Consider the following 19644-nt stretch of genomic DNA (forward strand, 5'->3'; position numbering starts at 1 on the left):
TTCGAATTGTGGGTGTTTCTTTTCGAAATACTAAAAAAGTGTTGGTTAAGTTATAAGGGTCTTGGCCCCATTAAAACTTAGGGTACATTTTTAGATTGTAATAGACACTAATATAATGGTTACTTTTATAGTTTAGCTATTCAGTTGTTTGGTTATGTTTTTGTTATAGAAAATAGTCATTCTTTGCGAATAACGATGCTTTAAAATGAAAAATAACTATTCATCCCTAAAAGGGTTATAATAGCTATTTTTTAGTAGGTGTATTAATTTCTAAAATTAATATATTTCTAAATAAACAAACTTCTCAATTTTCATATGTACATAAAAATTATGTAAATAAAAAATCATAAAAAAAATAACTAATCTCTCTTTCAATTTTTTTTTTTAAATCTTATTTTCTAGAAAATATAATTATGAGTAAGATATTTCCTAAAATATATCTTAAGTTTGATTTAAAATGCTTTCATTCTATTGTCTTCAAGGTTCTATTTTGTGTTGTCATCAAATAAATGAATAGTAATAAGTATTACATTATAGCATCTTGTATTCCTTATAATACATATTCTTATTCCTATATAATTACCATTACAATCTACCAATGTGCCCTTAGTTGCAAGATATGGAAGCAAAATGCTAGCCCTAACATTATCAGCTCTAATAATAGAAGCATTGGAAGTGGAATTAGATTGCATTAAGGGCATGCTTGGTATATTGTAATAGTTTTTGAAATGGAATAGTTAGAAATAACTATTCAATTGTATTTTGTGTTGTCATCAAACAAATGAATAGTAATAAGTATTACATTACAGCATCTTGTATTCCTTATAATACATATTCTTATTCCTATATAATTACCATTACAATCTACCAAATGTGCCCTTAGTTGCAAGATATGGAAGCAAAATGCTAGCCCTAACATTATCAGCTCTAATAATAGAAGCATTGGAAGTGGAATTAGATTGCATTAAGGGCATGCTTGGTACATTGTAATAGTTTTTGCAATAGAATAGTTAGAAATAACTATTCAATTGTTTAGTTGTATTTCTATAACAAGAAAAATGAAAATTAACCACTCCTTATTAGAGGGACCATAACCATTCTCTTAACGTACGCAATAAGTAATAACTATATTTACACAAAAAAAAAAAAAAAAAAAGGTAATAACTATAAAACATAAAATTTCCCAAAAGCTCCCAGCAAAACGGTGACTCTCGTCTTCCTCCTCATGTACAGGCTTCAAGTTTTTGTTCTTTCATGAAATATTGTAACAGATCAGGTTTTATTTATTTATTATTTATTATTTCTTCTTTTATTCTTCTACCACGAGCGCACTGATGAAGGTGGTTCTGTATTCGAAGACAACGCTATGTTGTAAAAGGACCCTCACTGGCATGCTACTATCCATATTTTTCTGTTTTTTACAATTTCAGTTGGATACTTTTAAAATGAAAAACCGTACCTTTCTTTTTATTTATTTTTATTAAAAAAATTAAATGGAGAAACAGTATCTGATGCTAGTATTTTATATCCATACAGCTGTGAAAAGAGTATTAATAAGTGTGCTTTTTCAGCTATTCAATTTAGAGCATTTACATTCGGTTTCTACAAAAAAAATTTCATTTTATTATCTCAAAAACTACTTTGTCATACCATATCATTTTATAATACACCCAACATCCCAACTTTTATTTTACCATTCAACACATCAAAATAATATAAATTATGCAATAAAACAATATAAAATTATCTACTACTCATTTCTAATTTCTATCTCTCATAATAGTACTTTTTCTCTCTAGGTTTCGATGAAGCCTGGAGGTGTGAACTACTTTGCCTATAGGCAATTTTCTTTCCCTACTTAGACGGTGGAACCTGTATCTCAACACAAATGGAGGCAATCACAAACAAGTGTGCGAACCTTAAGCTCTGAGAAAGGGAAGGAAGCGAAGTGGACCTAGCCCGCCTGGAGTGGACCAAGGTTTGGTGTTGGCTGGGAAGTTTTGCACTAAACGCAGAGTTAATTTAGAGGATGTTGGGAGGGCATTAAGATCGGTCTGGAGAACAAAGAAAGATTTTGAGGTAAGTGATATGGGAGAAAACAGAGTCTTATTTCTGTTTCAAGATAAGGAGGATTTGGATAGGGTTTTATTGCAAGGACCATGGTCTTTTGATAAGTATATTCTTTTGCTGCATAAGTTAGAGGTGGGAGAGTTAGTCACATCTCTATCCTTTCACATGGCAGTGTTTTGGGTCCAGATTCATGGCTTACCAACATTGAGCCAGACTAGGGAAGCGGGTATACGTATTGGAAGTATTTTGGGCAAAGTCGAAAGAGTGGATGTAGGGGATAAAGGCTTCAGTCTGGGCTGTTATTTGAGGATTAGAGTAACCATGGACATCTCGCAACCATTGTGTCGAGGAAGAATGGTATGGATGGGAGGTTCGAAATCGCGGTGGGTTGAATTCAAGTATGAATGACTGCTTGTATTTTGTTATTTATGTGGAAAAATTGATCATGACGAGAAGGATTGTATTGACTGGATCTGTAGTGCGGACTCGATAAGTTCAGAAGACAAACAATATGGCCCGTGGATGCGGGCAATTCCGGATCAGCTTCAGAAGCCACACATGGTGCTTGTGCAATGAGCTGGGGAGAGAGATAGTGTTGGGCAAACCAAGGCGAGACAGGCAGAATGGGAGCAGCAGATTTTACCGCAAACGACAGCCTCAGCCAAGCACTCTTAGGCCTCTGACAAATCGGTGACAGACCATGAAGTGGTTGACGTGGAGGGTTTGACTTTGGGAAAAGCTAGAAGTATGGAGAAATAGATTGGAAATAAAGGAAAAGGTGATTTTGAGAATCTGTTAAGAGAAATTGATGCCGAGATTTCAGGTAAGGCAGATACGGGGTGTAATGTGGTTACTGCTGAATCGGTACGAATAATGGAAAATGTTATGGTGAGTGCGCAACACAAGGAAGCTATTGGGGGGGGGGGGGAGGTTTTAACGTAGGGCCTTGGGTCTAGATTTAGTTGTAATGGGCCGCAAGCTACAATGGGCCACATTGAAGATCACGTGGGTTCAGATGGTCCAAAAGCCATACTTACACAGGTGTAGGATTTAAAAGCTTTTCAAGTTAGGCCTATGAAGTCAGAGTTGAGTGGAAAGGGTAGTAATAAGAGATGTAAGAGCCCAACCCGAAGAAAGCCACATGCATATGCAACCAAGTTTGGAAAGGAAAACGTGGGACTATGTATTTCTACTTTGCAGAAGGAGAACGCCAAGGAGGATGTAAGTCGAATGGAGGTGGAGGAGTTGGATGTGGGGCCTAGACGAAAGGTACGTGCACCTCTATCAGAAGTAATGGAAAACATGGAGGTTGGAAAGAAACTCAAGCTAGATGAGGAAGTTATTGCTCTTGGGAAGTTGATGGCCACACAAATGGGATCGGCGGCGGCTGCTGGGCAGCCCCGCCAGGAACAATGAGTGCCATAGCTTGGAACTGTTGAGGGCTTGGGAACCCTCAAACAGTTGGCACTCTCCAAAAAGCAGTTTTGGACGAAGATCCCACTTTGGTTTTCCTTATGGAAACCAAGTTTAAAGTTGAAGAAATGGCTAAGATCAAACGTAAGTTGGAAAGAAAACAAGGTCTAATTGTCTCTAGTGTGAGTCAGAGTAGGGGCCTGGCTCTTTTATGGAAGGATTTGATGTCAGTGGATGTGTAGACGTATTCTCAAAATCACATAGATGCAATTGTTAGGGAGGAAGATGGGAACAAGAAATGGCGATTCACTGGTTTCTATGGCCATCCTGAAACCAGCAAAAGAGAAGAGTCCTGGAGGTTGTTAGTGAACTTGAGCACAAGGAGTGATCTACCATGGGTTTGCATGGGAGATTTCAATGAGATCAGGCATAGGGGTGAGAAGGAAGGTGGTGGTGAGAGACCTGAATGGCAAATGAGAGCATTTTTGTCAGTTATTAACAAAAGCAAACTTAGAGACATGGGCTGTGTGAGACTAGAATTTACGTGGAGCAGACGGTTGGGTGCACGTGGGTGGGTTTGTAAGAGATTGGACCGGGCTTTGGTCTCTACAAATTGGAGTTCTTTGTTCCCATGGGTCAGACTATACAACGTGCCAACTTGCTCATCAGACCACAACATGCTGATCCTTAAAGCTTCCCCACCAAGAAGTAGAAATAAAAGAAGGCAGCGGTTGTTTAGATTTGAAGCAATGTGGATTAAGGAGAGTGAATGTGATGGGGTAGTGAAAGAAGCTTGGGAGAGATCAAAATTTGGGGGATCAAAACCAATTTAGGAGGTGCATGGAGGAGTGCAGAACCTCCTTGCAAAGCTGGAATAGCACCACTTTTGGCCATGTTGGTCGAAAAATAGCATCACTAAACAAGAAGCTTCAATGGCTTGAAAGCTTACTAGGGAGTGGGGCAAACATGGAAGAGATACATGCTACAAAGGTGGAGCTTAACAAGATGCTTATGGCGGAGGAAGAAATGTGGAAGCAGCAGTCAAGGAATTGTTGGCTGAAATCAGGGGATAGGAACACATCCTTCTTCCATGAGAAAGCCTCCAAAAGGCACCAACGAAATACCATTACTAGGCTACTTAACTCTAATGGTAAATGGCAAGATAAGGAAGATGTCATGGGTTAGATTTTTGTTGATTATTTCTAAGAGCTTTTTACATCATCATACCCAACAGTTAGTGATGAATTGTTGGAAGCTATACATCCTAAAGTGACTAACAGAATGAATGAGGTTTTGTTGCAGGAGTTTCGGGTAGTAGAGGTTGAGAAAGCTCTTAAACAGATGCACCCATTGAAGGCACTAGGCCCTGATGGTATGCCTCCTTTGTTTTTTCAACATTATTGGCCCATTGTAAATTCTATTGTCATATTGTAGTAGACTTTCTTAATCATGGTGTAGCTCCCCCTAAATTTCATGAAACCCACATTGTACTTATCCCAAAGACTAAAAACCCAACTAGAATAACTGATTACAAGCCTATAAGTTTGTGTAATGTGGCATATAAGATTGCTTCCAAAGTAGTGGCTAACTGAATGAAGGCTGTTTTGAAGGATATTATATGTGAAAACCAAAGTGCTTTTGTTTCAGAAAGGCTCATCACAAACAATGTTCTTGTGGCCCATGAATTAATGACTCATATTAAAAGGAAGAGGAAAGGCAAAGTTGGAGAGATGGCATTGAAGCTTGACATGAGCAAGGCTTATGACCGGGTAGAGTGGGTGTGCTTGCAAAAAATAATGGAGAAGCTTGGGTTCCATGATAGGTGGATTAGCATTTTTATGGCATGTGTGTCCTTTGTTACATATGCTATTAGAATCAATGTCCAACCTGGGGGTAGGATCACTCCAACTCGTGGTTTTGTTACATATGTTATTAGAATCAATGGCCAACCTTGGGGTAGGATCACTCCAACCCGTGGTTTGCGACAAGGAGATCCACTTTCCCCCTATCTTTTCCTACTTTGTGCTGAAGGGTTATTAGCATTGTTGCACAAGGCATCACAGGGGAAGGATTTGAAAGGAGTGGCTACCTCGGCTAAAGGACCATGAATTTCACACTTATTCTTCGCAGATGATAGCTTGATATTTTGTAAAGCAACAGAGAAGGAAGGGGCTGAAGTACAAAGAATTTTTCAAGTCTATGAGTCCTCCTCAAGTCAACAACTAAACAGAAACAAGACAACACTATTCTTCAATAGCAATACTCCCACATGTACACAGGAAGCCATTAAGGCCATGTTTGGTGCTCAAGTCATCAAACCTCATGAATCCTACCTAGGACTGCCCACATTGATTGGGAAGTCAAAGAAGAACACATTTGCTCAGTTGAAACACAAACTAGCCTCCAAGCTTGTGGGTTGCAAGGAAAAGTTGCTGTCAAATACGGGGAAGGAAGTATTAATTAAAGCGGTTGCATAGGCCGTCCCCTCTTACACTATGAGCTGTTTCAAGCTCCCCAATGCTCTATGTGAGGAGATGACTAGAATGGTGTGGCAATTTTGGTGGGGAAAAGTGAAGAATGAAAAGGTGGCTTGGATGAGCTGGGACAGAATGTGCTTACCGAAAGATAAGGGAGGGTTGGGTTTTAGAGACTTGAAGTCATTCAATCTTGCTCTTTTAGCCAAACAGGGTTGGAGACTTCAAACTAATTCCTCCTCCCTATTCTCATGGGTTTATAAGGCTAAATACTTCCCTAAGGGAGAATTTGTGGATGCTGAGATAGGAAAGAACGCTTCCTTTGCTTGGAGGAGCATAATAGCAGCCCAACATCTGGTCAAACATGATTTGAGATGGCAAGTAGGAGATGGATGCAGTATACGGGACTGGCAAGACCAGTGGCTCACTACCTGTAGCACGTACAAGGTGGTTATTCCTGAAATTCCTAGGACTCAAGTTAAAATGGTTAGGGACCTAATGAAAGAAGGAGGAAGGGAGTGGGACATAGAGTTAGTGAGGAGTCTATTTCTACCCCAGGATTCGGATGCCATCCTAAGTACCCCGCTTAGTAACTTGGTTACAAAAGATAGACTAGTATGGGCTGAAGATAAGAAAGGTAGATTTATAGTGCGCAGCGCATACAAGCTTCCTCTAGAAATAGTAGTTGAGGATCATAATGTTAGTTGCTTAGACCCGATGAAAATGCAAAGCGTATGGCGTGGGGTGTGGAGTATGAACCTTCCAAACAAAATCAAGCATTTTGCTTGGAAAGCCTGCAATGGTATCTTGGCCATAAAAGCAGCTCTTTTTAGAAGGAAAATCACGGCCAATAACATTTGCGAAGCCTATGGAGAGCATGAGGGAACAATTATGCACATGCTCTGTTTTTGTAACCAAGGAACAGAGGTGTGGAGCGCTAGTAAACTCTCCTTGCCATTCACTGTACAAGAGTCATGGAGCTTTGTAGACACTTTCAGCAGGTTGAGGAATTGTTGGGAAGCACAGCCAGGGAAGCTTGAGAAGTGGGTAACAATTTGCTGGGGAATATGGAAGAGTAGGAATGAGGTTCGGAATGGAGGTAAGAGGTGACCCGGTCTATTAGTAGTGCGAAGTTCTCTGAAATTACTAGAGGAGTTCCAAATTGCTAATGAAACACCGAACCGAGTTAGCTCAAACCATAGGGATACAGCAGCTTGGAAGCCACCACCGCCGGGTTCGTTCAAGGTTAACGTGGATGGTGCACTTTTCTCGACAGCAAAATAGTCCGGCATTGGAGTAATGGTGCGAGATAAGGAAGGGAACGTGATAGCGGCTTTGAGCAGAAAGTTGGACTTGCCCCTAGGCACTTTAGAGATTGAGGCGAAGGCCCTGGGGGTAGGGATTCAATTTGCCGAGGAGGTGGGGCTTAGGAAAGTGGTGTTTGAAAGTGATTCGTTGCTAGCCATCAATGCGGTCCATGGGGTTGAGAAGGCTGTGGTATCAGTTCAAAATATCATACATGGTGTGCTACAGAAAGTTCAGGGCTTTGAGACATTTGATTTCTTACATACTAAAAGGTAGGGAAATGTCCCTGCCCACTTGCTTGCTCAATATGCTCAAAATGTTGATGGTTGTATGGCTGGAAGATTGTCCCAGCCAAGTGGCACGTATGTGTGCGAATGATGTATGTTCTTTACAAAGGCTTGAATAAAACTGTTAAGCATTTCTCATCAAAAAAAAAAAAAAATCTATCTCTCTGTCACTCTCTAAGCCACACCTCCACACAACAACCACCTTCTCATCCACACCACCTCCACACACCAACCACCGTGACCCCAAACCCACCACAATCCCAGCAAATACCAACCTGCAAACCAACCACAAACCCAACCACAACCCATTAAAAAAACTATAAAAAAAAACCCAGTCACCACCACATAGCAACCACCATGACACCAAACCCATACCACACAGCAACCATCATGACCAAAAACCCACCACAAACCCAGCAAATATCCAGGCACAAACCAACCAAAAAATACCCACAAACCCAGCTACAAACCCATTAAAAAATAACCAGAAAACCCACATCAACCACCACCATGCTCACTACCCTCTATCCACCACCACCACCACCACCACGGCACCACGAACCCACATCAACCACCACCACCAATTACCCATCCTCACCACCATGAAAACCCTTCACCACCACAAACAGCAAATACAGAGAAATCCACGGCCAAATCCATCACCATACCCACATCGATCTCGTCGCTGCAAACCACACCGGAAACCCATGAACACACCGCTGCAAACCACCATACCACGGCGATCTCGCCACAAAAAATACCCAGAAAATGGTGCCGGAAAGAGTGATGGAGATGAGAAAATACCCAGAAAAATGGCGCTGAAAAAATATCCAAAAAATACACACTATATCAAGCTCATGCCTCCGTTTAAGCATGCTTTGGCCAACAACGGCGTTGGAAGAATGAGAGAGACGATAGTGAGTCAGAGACTAAGAGAGGGGGAGACGAGAAGACAGAGTTGAGAAAGAAAAGGAGACCATCTCAGCCCAGAGAAAGAGAAGATAGACGGAGAGAGAAACAAAATACAATAGTGCTACAGTACGTTGCTACAGAGGAGACTGATATTTGTGAATAGAATATTAATATTTTTGTTTAGAACGTTGTTACAGTACACTCGTAAATTTACAATCGTACTGTAGCACAATTGTAAATTGTTTTACAATTAGAAGACCGAGTAACGTGACATTTTGGTGCTTTGATACTAAAATATACCAACATATGGCATTTAAGAGACCGATGTGAATGATCTTAGAGTGGTTTATTTTGATAATATTTTAAACATGATATATACAAGGATGGAAGGTGATGAGGTACTGCTAAACACAATGTCGGCTCAAGGGTATAAGTCATTGATGCGATTGTCTAAGGCCCCAAGTAAGAAAAAAGTCCCAAAATTTTAACCAAGGATGGACCTAGGATTTCAAGTTAGGAGGAGCCGAAGTTAAAAAAAAAAAAAAAAAAAAAAAAAAAAAAAAAAAAAAAAAAACTACTCCAAATGAGCTTCATATAGTATTAATAAAATATCAACCAAGAAAAATACAAAAAATCATTGTTTCTTAATATATTAAAATGCAACCATCTACTAACAAAGACAAAAGACACAAAACATCATTATTTCTTAATACATTATAATGCAATTATCTATGAAAAGGGAACTCGACGCTCTATTAAATTTTACAAAATGACTAATTGTTATTACTAAGTAAAGACAAATATTATAATGTGGGTGATATACATAATGCATCAAATATAAATTTAGACTTCTCAATTGATAGATTTATTAGTTTCATAAATTTATATAATTTTAAAATATTAATTAAAGCATTATGGCTTATGAGTTAGCAATGTGAACAAGTGTGACAATTTTATTTTTTTCAATTTGTGCGACATTTTTATTCTATGATGTATTTGTCTTTGTTATGTTCTTCAATTTGTGGGACAATAGTGTATTAAATATTCAACTCTATATAGATTGTTGCCCGCTAAGACACTGTCAATTTATTATGATACGCCAACATACCATTTTCCTAACTTTACCATTTTTTTTCTTGACTCACTGCACTGCTAGCCCACTTTACCACTTTTGTTGCCCCCACTAATGTAAAATATTTTTACATGTAAATATTTTACTGTAAAATATTTTCATTTTCAAGTGTTTGGCAAGTGTTTGATGTATCCTAAACATTTGAAAATGCAAACATAAACCAACAACTACTAACCATTGCAAAGCCAGCTAGCACAAACCCAACCACCACATTCATAGCCACCACCACTAACCATTGCAAAGCCAACCATCACTAACCCAACCAACACAGTTACCATCATCCACCAACCATTGCAAAGCTAGTAGCCGCCAACCGCCCCAAATCCAGCCACCACACTCACCGTCATCCACCTACCCACCATAATCTCATCTAATCGACCACCATCATCCACCTACCCACTGTTATCCCATCCAATTGGCCATCGTCATCAACAACCTAAACACCGTCATCGGATCTCTATTTCAGAGAGAGAAAAAAAAAAACCAGCCCGCAAAGACCCAGATCTCCACTGCAACACCTCCTTTGACCGCTGCTACCAAATCATGCCGAAAGGCTACCTTGACCACCACCAGCATCACACCTCTCAAGAAGCCTCTTTGTGACTTTCTTTGTCTGTTCGAGATGGGTAAGAGAGAACGACAAGAGCCCCGACGAACCTGAGAGTGATGAGCTCCTTGGTGGCTTTGGTTTGTGGGAAGACAGAACTTGAGAGTGAAAGGGAGAGTTATTGCTGGCGATGGGTAGTGCCTTCGGAAGCTGAAGCTGGCCAGTGGTGCTATAGACCTAGAGCCTTGGATTGATGGGGGAGGAGACCGGAGGTGGCTGGGTTTTTTTGGAGAGAAATCTGATTTAGGAGTGTTTGAGCGTAAAGTGACTATGGGAGTAATTGGAGTGATAAATGTCGGGGTACGAGAGAGGAAGCAAATGTAAAATGTTTTACCAAAATTTTTAGTGTAAGCTTTTTGAAGTAAGCGGAGCCCAACTCTATTTTGTCTTGGGTCTTAGTTATATTATATAATAAAAAAATTCTTTTTGGAATATCAAGGGGGGCTTGAGCCCTCTTGGGCCCCCATGTAAGTCCGTCCCTGATTTTAACTTAATTAAGCCGAAATATTAACCAATAAATAAAATAATATTTTTTATCAAATGAAAGAAAAAGATAAAAAAATATTATGTCCACAACAATTTTTACAACACTTATACAACAAATCCTAAATAACAGGTTGTTACGGGCTATTATTGATAGCAAAAAAATAATTTTAGTAGTGGGTTCAAATAGAAAACAAGAAGCAACTTAACACCTAAAATTTGTTGTGAAAAATATTGTGAATCCACTTCTCAAAAAAAAGCAATAAACAAAAATTCACAACATTTTTCATAATAGTTAAGTTAGCAAACTTTTACTAGTTATCATCTAGGTCCAGCACTAACATCGCTCTTTTACTTACCACTATCAATCTGCCACATCAACAAATGTAAAAACTTTTGTGAAATTTTTTGAGTTTATAAACTTTCTAAAAAATAAAAAATTATATGTGGTTCATGTTAATTAGTAATAATTTTGCATATAAAACAAGATAATCAATATTCACTTTAGGCCCTCAAATGTATCAAGCCGCCCTAAACAACAGAACAAGGGCTCCAATTGTAAACTCATATTCAACCTTTGCTTCAAGTAGACTTCGCTGACATTATGTAAAGGCAATAATCGGTTATGTAACTATTTATAAATCTCTCTCTCTCTCTCTCTCTCTCTCTCTCTCTCTCTCTCTCTCTCTCTCTCTCTCTCTCTCTCGTATAGATAGTTGTGCATTCGTAGATGATGATCTCTAAAACTTATCTTAAATGTGCTAATTTTGTGAAATGACTCTTAGCTTGTAATTGCTGTAAAATACTCGTTGTTACTAGATCTGAGTAAAGATGAAGTAGTAGAGTACATCTCAACTCATGTAAAAGTAAAACCTCAGGTTGTAGGTATGGGTATGCATCTTGTTACCTTTTTATTAGTTTGTACTTGATAATTCCTTGATCAAATTATTTATTTTTGTTCTTTACAAAGTTGGTTGCTTGTAACATATGTTGGTGTGAGAATTTGAAAGTTCAATTAGTGTATAAAACACTATGAACGTTTAGACCCCCAATTTACAAATTATCAATTCAAGCTTAATGTCAAACAATTAATGTGTGTAATATGAACAAAAGCTTAAAACAGAATTGATAAACAATCTAAACCAAATAAAATCACATCCACAGCAGAAATTAAATGGAAAAGATTAAGGGAAGAGAGATGCAAACACAAGGACAACACATGATGTGTTATCAAAGAGGAAACCGAAGCCCTCGGCGTAAAACCTCTCCGCCGCCCTCCAAGCAGTAAACAATCCACTAAAGAATGTAGTTGGGATACATGAACAGCAGAAGACCCTCCAAGCCTAATCTACCCAATGTACCTAAGCCCTCCAAGCTCCTACTCCAACGAAGTTACGCCGAACCTATTTCTTCTTTAGCTTATTGGATTCCGCTACTTGACCATAGCATCAACCAATATGAAATTGGTCCCTTCTTAACTACTTCCCAAACACCAAATGGCCTTCTCACAGATATGGGTATGGTGAGAAAAGGTTTTGGTAATGTACCTCTCAAGGATTTGACAATGGAGAGGAAGACGGTAGAGGAATTTGAAGAGTCTCTATGTGAAGATTGAGATGAATCAATCTTGTTTTTCTTTAGGGTTTCTCTCTCAAAATTCTCTCTGGAAGCTCTCTAAATATCGTGGGTATAAGGGTCTATATATAGTAGGGTGAAAAGGAATGTGAAAAGTCAGTTTTTCCCAAACAGGGTGGTCTGGTGACTTAACCTTGCAACTGGACTGAGTCGCGAGTTCAAGCCTCGAGCTAACGGCCTGGCTAGCCTGGGACTTTTGTCCTGTATTGCAACAGCTGGCATGACTCTTCAGCTCCCTTGCATGCTCCACACGTGTGCCAACTTTGATGGCTTGCTAGTTGCGAGTCACTCGTGAGTCCAGCCGCAAGTCTCTGCATCCTTGCACAATCTTGAGCATTTTTTCACTCTCTCACTCACTACCCTTACATGATTCCCACCTAAATACAAGATTACTAAATACTAAAATACAAGCAAATTTGGCACGGAATAAAGCCAACAAGATGGTTGATAAAATTCAACCTTACAGAATCAATATATATGTCATTTGTCCACCATTCCATTAAAAAAACTTTCACTTGTTTAAAATTGCTGAGCCAGTAATCAGTTTCTATTTTAAAAAATTTTCTAACTCAGCAATTTTAAATAGGTGGAAGTCTTTTAGTGGAATGATGGACCACATCACTTATCCACCATGAGGACCTTATAATTTCTCCATAAATTCAATAGGATATTCAGAATTCCAAAACATTTTTTTTTTAGTTCTCTAAACTCTTCCACTTCCTCAATTATAAATGCTCTCAACAATTTAATAGAAAAGACATCAAAGATCAATCATCTCAATGAGGATGCAAAGCTTGCTGCATCAGATTTACGAGCATGGAAGTCTAAGCACCTCAGGTGTGAAGTTAACTAGGCTACACATCGATTGGTGAACAAGTTTGCATTGTTTCTGATAGTCCTTCCATTTGGTTTTAGGATGTGCTTGATTGTATTGCTAATATTGCTGAAGCTAAGTCTAATTCCCGTCTATATTTCTCTCTTTTCTTCAATGTAATGAATATTTGTCTTTTCTCAAATTAAAAAAACAAAAACAAAAAAAGGACTAAATCACAATAATAGTATGCCCTCTTACCATCACTTCTCTCTTCTTTTTTAAGTTTCTCCTTTTTATGTTTATTTTTTTTCCTTTCTAAAATTTTTAGTTTGTCAATGTCATTGCTAGCTTTATGTGATTAATAACAAGTATGCTATAGTGGTAATTCTAAAACATGTTTTTTAGTATTCACAGTTTTATAACTTAAAGTTTTGTTTGTGTAGGCAAGATAGTGATCTAAATGTGAATGGTGAGTAAGGGTTTACAATTTTATTCTCTTTTCCCTTTTCAGAAAAGGCATTGCATTCTTGGATAAGTATGAGAAAACACAAATATGAACTAAATTTATTTATTATCTAAAATTTATCTATATAAACCAACAAGCAATTGGTCATTGAAGAAAAAAAAAAAAGATGGTTACAGTTATATTGTGTTGTTATTTAGATGCTCTAAAGGCATTGATTTAGAAAATATTTTTAGAAATTTTTTATAAGAAAAGAAAAAAGTAACTACTTTCCATAAAATTATTTTTAAAATTTTCCTAAAATAGTCAATTAACCCGTTGTCCAGATCCTTAATCAAATGTAGAGTTTACAATTTAGACATGTTGAGTGTTTTGTTGGAATTACAGTCAAAGAATAGTCAGATATATATAAGGAAGTGACTTATGAAATCCCATGACAAGGGCAATAGCGAGGAATTCAAGCATATCCAAATTCAATTATTCTCTCTCTGCTCCACCAAAATTGCCAATGTATCATCATAATTGAATTTTCGCTTAGAAGTCAAGTTTTTCTTTTCTTTTTTCTTTTTTATGTTCTTCAGCAACTATTCTATATCAATGTCGATGGTTTGTGGCTAATATGCTTTTTGTGGTTTGGTTAGGATTTGGTTTGCCAATGATGAAAAAGGGAGTTTGGGATTTTTAAATCTCTAGAAACATTTTTACACTTTTACTAGCAAACTTTGTAGATTTGGTTTTTAATGATAATTGGATTTGGTTTGTCTATTATTTTACACTTTTACTAGCAAATTTCATACATAAACTGTGACTATCATAACTAAGAATAAAAGTATCGATGAATCCAATGAGTTATCAGATAATTTCTTACAAAGTTTTTAAAAATGCACGGCACATCGTGTGAGATATTGGCTAGTTTCTTTTAACTGCATGATCAAGTCTTGATGCTTCAGCTATAACGTAAAATGTGAAAGAGTTGTAACAAATGAAGCAAATAGTTTTGAACAACTTGAGCTCAACTTAGAGGAAAACTTGTTCATGCTTGTTAATTCAGTGCACAAACCAAGCTTAAATCTCTGTGCATGTGCACGCGCGTCTGTGTGAATACACTTAAACAAATATAAACTGATATTGGATTTTTAAATTTGTAAACAAGTTCATAAGATAATAAATAGTTCATTTCATAAAAAAAATTGTTAGTAAAAATTACATAAAATTTTTCTACAATTCAAGTCAGTGAATCAAAATTTTATAATTTCATAAAAAAAAAATTATATTTAATTAAATCAAGTAATATAATTTAAACTATAATTTAGTTATTCATTATTAGCATAAATTTGAAAATAGATAAAAGAAAATTAGTTGTGGTGTTTACTACATATAATAAAAGAATAAGTTAATTAATTAATTTGTAAATAAGTTCTGACTTATTTGACTTGAACCAAACTTGAACAAATTTTTTGGTTTGTTGATGACCTTGAAGTTGGCTCATGTTTGAAAGAAAATCAAATGAATAATCCTACACTTTCAAGGATTGGATACAAACTTGATTGTAGCCTAAGGCTACAACTTCTTTTCAAAAAATTAATATGGCTACATATTTTGAAAATCTAACTATTAGATTGCATGTTCTTTATGTTCTTAACACACATCAAATTTTGTGTCAATCAGATGTTATTTACTTTATAATCCTTAAACTTATTTTTTATGTATAATTTTAGATTACAAAACTTGCAATTTAAACAAATTATTTATTTTTTTTTTTTTGAGAAGAAAGTCCGCAAACCTTTATTGAAAAAATTAGCCATTCTTGGCAAAAAGAATAGAATGTAGATGGGTAGGAACATCCTCCAACCACATTGCTAAACCTCTAGCATGTTTAGCTAAGTTGTGAGCTATAGAATTGCCTATTCTAAGAGTATGAGAAAATGAGATATTGCTAAAGGCATCTATAGAAAGTTTCATCTACTCCAGTAAATAACCAAAAGAAGCCAGAGATTCATCTTTCGTTAATTAGCAATGTTTCAAAACTATTTAGCAAACTAACACCTCGAATCTCTTAGACTTGAGTTCATTATAGCAACTCGAGTCCTAGAGACTTGAGTTCCATGTGTTGGCAGAGTTGAAGTAGAAAATTATCCACGTGGAACTCAAGTCTTAAAGACACTTGCTAAAGCAAAACATTCATCAAAAAACCTAGAGATAGACCCAAAGAGAAACAATGAAATCAACAAACCCAAGCAAACCTAGAGACCCAACAAACCCAAAGACCCACAACAAACAACAAACCCATTTCAACCCAAAACGAACAACAAACTCATTTCAACTTCAACTTCAACAACAAAATAAATACACACACAGAGAGACAAAGCCACAATGCACCTAATCAATGTAGTGATTGCGACTCAGATGTTGATCGGAACCAACGGCGTGGTGGTTCATCTACGTCGAGATCTCTTGCTTCCTTTTCCCCTTCATGGGAGGGTTTTTTTTTTTGGGGTTTGGGTTTTTGATCCAATCAGTTTTTGTTTTGGGTTTTTACGGCTTGGAAGTTTGAGAAATGAGAGTGGGAGGAGAACAGTGGGACAACAGGAAGGTAGGGAAAGGAAAAAAGAAAAAAGAAGAAGAAGGAAGATGGGGAAAGAAAAAAAACGAAGGAAGAAGGAAAGCACATGGAACTTGAGTCTTAGAGACTCAAGTTCCACGTGGATTTTTAATCCACCTTAGTTCTGCCACCACATGGAACTTGAGTTTCTAAGATTTGAGTTGCTACAATGAACTTGAGTCTAAGAGACTCGAGATGTTAGTTTGCTAAATAGTTTGGAAACACTGCTAGGCCAAAATGTCACAATAGCATTGTTTACTGAAATATATATCAATCTACCACTATTTCGAAAATATGTAGGGATCTACTGCTTTTTGGGTACTTGAGTTTGGGGAACTCAAGTTTTCCATGGTAATCGAGTTCCATGAACTCAAGTTCTATGGAAAAATTTTGAAATTTTTTTATGGTACTCTAGTTCCATGAACTTGAGTTCCATCAAAAAAATTTCGGCAATTTTGAAGGCAATTTTTTCAAAGAACTCGAGTTTATGGAACTCGATTTACACGACAAACTCAAGTTTCACAAACTCGAGTTTTAAAAAGGTGGTAGATCCCTACATATTTCCAAAACAGTGGTAGATTGATATATATTTCGGTAAACAGTGGTATTTGGCCATTTTGGCCAACATTGCTAACTAACGAAATGGGGTCAAAATGGCCAAATACCACCATTTACCGAAATATATATCAAACTACCATTGTTTTGGAAATATGTAGGGATCTACCACCTTTATAAAACTCAAGTTTGCTCTGTAACTCGGGTTCCATAAACTTGAGTTTTTTGAAAAAAATTGCCAAAAAATTTTTGATGGAGCTCGAGTTCATGGAACCCGAGTACAATAAAAAATTTTCAAAATTTTTCCATAGAACTTGAGTTCATGGAACTCGAGTACAATGGAAAACTCGAGTTCCCCAAACTTAAGTACCCAAAAAATGGTAGATCCCTACATATTTCCAAAATAGTGGTAGATTGATATATATTTCGGTAAACAATGCTATTGTGACATTTTGGCCATAAAATAGTGTTATTTTGCAAAAAAATCCAAACGACTAGTAGGTAGTTTGTGGGAAAAAAATTGGTAAATAACACCAATCCCTAAGCAATAAAGTTAGTTAGCAATGTTTCTAAACTATATACTAAACTAGCATCTCAAGTTTAAGAGACTCAGTTTACCCCTAAGAACTCGAGCCTCAAAGGCTCGATTTTTGTGTTCTGATGTAGATGATGTGGTTTTTTATCCACGTGGAATGCACCTGGAACTCAACTCTTATAGGCTCGAGTTCCATATCGACCATTAAAGGCTTGATTACCTTGTTCTAATGTAGATGATGTGGGTTTTTTATCCACATGGAATCCACCTGGAACTCAACCCTTAGAGGCTCGATTTCATAAAAGCAAAATTCCCTTCATGCTATCATTCACTCACACTATCACCACTCTCCACTTTCAATCGTTCACACTCACCACAGAGACACTCTCGTTCCTCACTTTGATTCTTCCTCTACACTCTCAATTCCTCGTCCTCCACCAAATTCCTTGTCCAAACAAGGATTTTTCTCCCTCAATTCTTCCCCCAAAATCAAACCCGCACACTCTGAGCTTCCCCCTGCACTGAAACCCGCACACTCACCTAAACACTCCGACCACCCTACCTCACTGAAACCCGCTACCCATAAGTCCTAGCTTCTGTATCATTGAAACCCACAATCTATAGAAGCTCATGAAACACCATGTAATCCATTTCTTTGTTAAACGCTTTTTTTGTTTTGTGGGTTTGATTTTTTATTTTTACGCTTTTTTGTGTTCGTGGGTTGAACTGTTTTTATATGCTTAAATCATTGAATCATGTATATATTGATATACAGATCCTCACTGTCCTAAAATTCACTATTAAAAAAAAGAATCAGGAAAATCAATTTTCTATCTTATATTTTGTCAAAAAAAGGGAACAGGAGTGTGTGAGTTGGATGGATCTTTTATCAAATTTCTATGCATTGTTTTGTGATATGCATTTCTTTTCATTAATAGCTTGTAAGAGTTAAATTTGATTTGGTATATAGTGTTCCTTTTGCCATTATCTATTATAAAGAAACACTAATCGCATTGTTTTTAGCAAAACACTAATTTTATGTTTAATTTTGAAATGATATCGTTTCATCAATAATGAACGAAAGGACTAAAATGATTTCATTGCTAAAGTTAATAGATTAAAATGACAAAATTTGAACTTAATGGATTCAACCAAAAATTCATCAAACTTATATGACTTTTGTTTTAGTTTTTTTTTTTTTTTTTTGGCGAAAAAATTTAGGATTTTAATTGAGTTAAATTTATATTTTGTCTCGTTGTTTTAGAAGCCTTCTTAGAGTGAGAGAGGATCACTATTTCTTTCTTTGTTTATCTAATTAACTAGTCGCTAACCCGTGCGATGCACGAGATAGTTAAACAAAATTTATACACATTCACTTTTATTGGTACAATCATTTGAAAATAATTCTAACTAATACCCAAATGTAAGAGACACATTGACTTACTATTTAAAGTAGCCTTTTGAAGAATTTACACATATTGTGCAACTGAGCCTTAATTTCTCATCAACAATAAAAACATGGAAATTCAAAACATGGAAAGAAAAATAAAAATTACAACAATTAATTCCATTATCTTTCATGCTATACTTTGTAATTGTACGGAATTAAGTCAACTCAATTTAAGTAGTTGTAATAAAATTGGCTTCTACTATTCTCTATTCTTTAGAGATATGAACATATTGGATTTCTCAAACAATTACCGGTATTGCAATAAAATGATTTATTATTGAAAATAAGAAACAAAGAAAATCTATCTATAGCTTCAGAAACACAATATACTAAAATTAAAGAGATAAAATTTTCGGAGGACAAAATATTATAGATAATTTTAGAAACAGATTATACACTTAAAAGGGTTAGTAATTTATAGCACTTACCCCCCACTATTAGTATACAGACACCAAGTGCGGTCGTCGTAACCTTTTGAAAGAACCTTCCCTTATTGGACCCTATCAAAAAAAAAAAAAAACACCCAATTAACAAAATTGATCCAAAAGGGTCTAAAAAGCACACAAAATCAATTCAAAAACAAAAATATGAGACAAAGTAATTACTTTCCGCTGCCAATGAAATCGTCTTTTGTATTGTTGTTCCAAACTGCAACACTTATCTCTCTAAGGCCTTCAATTAACGAAAACACAAACTTCTCTTGAAATGCCGGAGTATTATGACCATCTATACACACACACAAAAAAAACAAAATCAGCATAACTCACTATAACTCTATAGAAGCCTCAAAAATATATAGAGAAATTAAAGGGGTTGAATTTGATATTTATGTTTGGAGAGAGAGAGTTTGCAGAAACTGTGGCTTTATATTTCTTAACTTGAGAGAGGGGTAAGGTTGCTAGAGTTT

The sequence above is a fragment of the Quercus robur genome, chromosome 10 (genome assembly GCF_932294415.1).
Source record: "Quercus robur chromosome 10, dhQueRobu3.1, whole genome shotgun sequence".
NCBI classification, from domain to species: Eukaryota; Viridiplantae; Streptophyta; class Magnoliopsida; order Fagales; family Fagaceae; genus Quercus; species Quercus robur.